Below are 4,497 nucleotides of genomic sequence, written 5' to 3'. Positions count from 1 at the left end.
TCCCTCTGCAGCCATTGATTAAGCTTTTTCTTTGTCTTATCACTAATCAAATTAAAGTTTACAGAGCATCTCTCCTCCTCATTTTTCATTATCCCTAGATAAGTGATCTTATCTTTGATTGGTATGCCACATATCTGGGAGGTGTCGCTTTCTTTAAGGGAAAAAAGTTCACACTTCTTCAGATTTAAGCAGAGTCCAGAAGCTGCTGAAAATAATTCTATTGTTTTGATAGTGATTGGCAGTTGGTTGGCATCTTTTAAAAATAATGTAGTATCATCTGCTAGTTGGGTGAGGATAACTTCTCTTTCTGCAATTGAAATTCCTTTTAAAGTACTATTTTTAATATGGGTGGAAAGAAGTTGAGTACATAAAATAAATAAGAAGGGGGAGGCAGGGCAGCCTTGTCGGATGCCTCTTTGCAGCTCAAATCTAGGTGAAGTCCCATTTTTTAGTCTGATAGAGCTATTGCCTTTGCAGTACATTGTTTTGACAGCTTTACAGAAAAAAATCACCAAAACCAAATTTCTCAATAGTTTGAAATATAAAGTTATGTTCTACTGTGTCAAAGGCTTTATAGAAGTCCAAGAAAAAGATATAACTATCATCAGGACATAAAAATGAATAATCAATTATATCTAAGACAAGCCGAATATTGTTTGAGATATGTCTTTTTCTCATGAATCCTGATTGGACTTCATCAATAATAGGGTCTAAAACATTTTTTAATCGTTTTGCAATAATTGAGGCTAAAATTTTATAGTCAGTGTTTAGTAATGAAATAGGGCGCCAATTATGTATAAATAATGGATCCTTATTGGGTTTGGGGATTAAGGTAATTAAGCCTTGGGTCAGCGAAGGAGGTAAAGAACCTTTTTCAACACTTTCTAATATTACTTCAAGTAGAAAGGGAGATAAATCTTGGGTAAACGCCTGATAAAACTCTGCAGAGAGGCCATCAACACCAGGAGATTTGTTAGTTTTACAATGTTCAATTGCAAATGTAATTTCCTGCAAGGTTATATGGTCATCGCAGAGTTTTCTATCATCTTAAGAGATTGGAGTGACGATAAGAGAGTTCAAGAAAGTAGTGGATGATTGATGGCAATATTTAGATTTGTATAAATTTCTATAGAAGTCCGCACAGAAAACAGCTATGTTCTTCGGATTATCAGTTACAGTACCATTAATATTAAATTGCTGGATTAAATTAAATTTCCCATGATATCTTTCTAAGCCAAAGAAATAGGCAGAGTTCTGCTCCCCTTCTTCAATCCACCTTTTCCTTGACTTTATAAAGGCACCTTTTGCTTTGTTGGAGAAGATCTCATTTAATTTAAGTTGTTCCGAAGTTAAAGTTAGTCGTTCCTCCTCTGAAATATCTGCAGGGTCCTTCTGGTACAAGGAAATTATTTTAGAGACCACTCTTTCTTCCTCCAATTTACGATTTTTGGATAAGATACTACCATAATTCCTCAAATATTGGCCAGTTTTAAATTTTAGAAGTTTACAATTGCTACCTAAAGCATCCTTGGACTTTGCTTTATTCCAAAATGTCACTATTAGATTCTGTATGTCTGATTTTATTTTATCTTGATGTAGAAGCGAACTGTTTAGTTTCCAGTAAGCATTCCTATATCTTGTGGAGGGGGCAGAGTGCAAAGGGATAAAGATGGAGACTGCATTATGATCTGTTAATGGGGTTGTGATATTAACTGATATTTTCTCAATATTCAAATGATCAGAAACTAACCAATAGTCCAGTCGTGAATGTCTAGTGGCACTTCTATTACTCCAAGTTAAAGCACTTGTGTTAGGGTTGTTAAATCTCCATACATCAATCAAGTTAAATTTTTTCATAAATAGTATTAAGTTATCATTTACTGCAGTGGAAACACGTGGAGGCCAACAGTCAATTTTGTGATCCAGAATCATGTTAAAATCCCCCCCCCACCCCCCCCCCCCCCCCCACCCCCCTATTACTATACCTGTATTTGGAAAGTTATTAAGTGTATTTTGTATATGCTTCTCTAAGGTTTCAAGCATTATGTCGTTCTCATGGTTAGAATTATAGCCATATATATTAATAACTATCAAAGTAAAGTTTTCAATGGTTAATACTTGAAAAATAAAATGAGCTGATGTATCACTGACAGATAAAGGAATAGTCCCTGGAAAATTATATTTTAGAGTTGCAACCCCAGGAGAGTGTTCGGACCCATGAGCCTGCCACAGAACATTCCCCCATTGGGATCTCCAAAATCTACCATCGTCTGGAACTGAGTGCGACTCTTGAATGAAACAGAAATCAGATTTGTGCTGCTTGACAAACAAAAATAACGCCTTGCGTTTAACAATATTCCTTATCCCCCTGGCATTGAGAGTAATGATAGATAAAGACGTATAAACAACAATTGATAGAACAAAATAAGAGATAAAGTAAAGAAGAAATTAGACTTTAATCTTACTGTAAGGAGCAGCACCAATTAACTTAAATAAAAGGTGCATAGCAAAACTTAGTGAAACATTGAAAACTAAGGAGATACCTAGGTTCTCAGGCGACAACTTAATACAAACCAGATATTAGAGACGTCTTGTGAACATATTCAGTTTAGTGTCATTAAAGAGCTCAACAACCTTTATAAAAATATTTGAAAAATATAGTGTTTCTCAGAACAGATAAACACAGTTAATAATAAGCATTTATGGTATTATAGCTTAACTCGACTTAAGGCACATATTGACAGTTGTGACGTTTTCCACAATCAGGTATCTGGAAACAGTTCAGCCCCGTTGGCAAAGGCTCGACCTCCAACGAAGTAAGCAGCTTTCCCTTGTTCTCGTGCTTTAGCCACCAGTGGCCACAGCTGCATCCTTTGCTCTCTGACTGCTGGGGAAAGGTCTTCGGTAAAACGTAGCTTGTTGTTTTGCAGGAAAGTGGACTTCTTTGCAGCCTTCCAGATAGCGTTGCGGTAAAAACGAGCACTAAACTGTATAATTATCCCCCGAGGCTTGGTGGCACCTTTCTTTCGTTGGCCAAGACGGTGCACTGAGTCAATAACATCAGGGAATTTGGGCTTGTGTTCCGGTAGGATGGACTGACAGATGTGTATAACCTCTTGGCGGACGTTCTGGTCTTTGTTTTCAGCCACACCGAAGAGTCGCAGGTTCCACTGTCGCAAATAGTTTTCCAGCTCAGTAATTCGTTGTTCCAGTAGGCTCATCTTTTTCTCCGTCACGCTGACTCGGTTATCAATGTGTGTCACTTTACCTTCACTTCACTGATCTCAGCGCAGGCAAAATCAACAGTTTTCTTCAGCCCCTCAATCTTCAGTGTCTTTTCCAGAGAGTAAATTCTCGTGTTGAAGATGACTGAGATTCTCTGCACAATACCTTCACTGTCTAGATCCACGGAGCGCTGTGGCTAGATCCACGGAGCGCTGTTTTTTTGGTGCAGGAGGTTTGGAGTTGTGGAAGGAGTTATGGGGAGAGGGGGGAAATCTGGGTCCCCAAGGGAGATCACAGGAACATCTGTCATTCAGTAGTCGTGTAGGTTGTTCACAAGCGGATTGTCCGTCTATAGGGCTCGGGCATTGCGTTGCATTCTGGGACGTGGCGGCCATGTTGATGGCCTCGCGAATGTAAACAAACAGCAAATCGAACGAGGAGAAGAAGCAGAGTAGGGAGAAAGGAAAGATTGAAAAAATATGTTAAAATCTCGAAAAGGATGTGAAATTTACCGGGACACATTAAACAGGGAAGCCAGGGACCGGTATTTGGAAAAAATCGGAACTATTAACAGTTTGGATCCATTTGAAATTCCCAACAAAGAGTGGAGCACCGACGACGACTTGCTGCCACAGTTTTGCATAACAGACATATTCGGCTACCTTGTTTGTGGTGTGAGCGCCTACACTTCAGAACAGTTCCGAAGCTACAAGGCATTGGAGTCTCATGTGCAGTTCACAAATGGATGGGTTCAGGAGATGCAGATCATAAAGCCGGCAAACAGTGGGAACACAGTAATCCGGACAAAGGTAAGCTGTGCTCCACCTAGCTGCTAGTTTAGTAACCGTTAGTGCGAACAACCATTCACACATGTAATTTTAACTATGTGTTTCAAAACAGCGTGGTTGTTGTGAGAGCACGATTTCACGCCAATCTGTAAGCAAAGTCAAGTACGACCTAGCTTCACAACTCGCTTAGTTAATGCAGCAGTTTTGTAGTATGATTTTTTGCTGTCAGCAGAGGGATAGAAGCAGAAAGATGGATGTTGAAATTTTCCCGTATTTTGGGTGAGAAACCCGGGAAATTTCCTTTATTTCCAATGTTCAATGTTAACTTAAGCTATATATATATATATATATATATATATATATATATTCAGATTGTATACTTTACTGTCGTATATATATAAGTCATTATATGTCATGTATACACATTACTGAGGGGTTGAGGTTAATGTTTGGTTTCCTGCATAGAATGAAACATAATGAAGTG

Source organism: Gobio gobio (genome assembly GCF_949357685.1).
Source record: "Gobio gobio genome assembly, chromosome: 16".
Lineage (NCBI taxonomy): Eukaryota > Metazoa > Chordata > Actinopteri > Cypriniformes > Gobionidae > Gobio > Gobio gobio.
Note: the sequence above shows the minus strand (reverse complement) of the source record.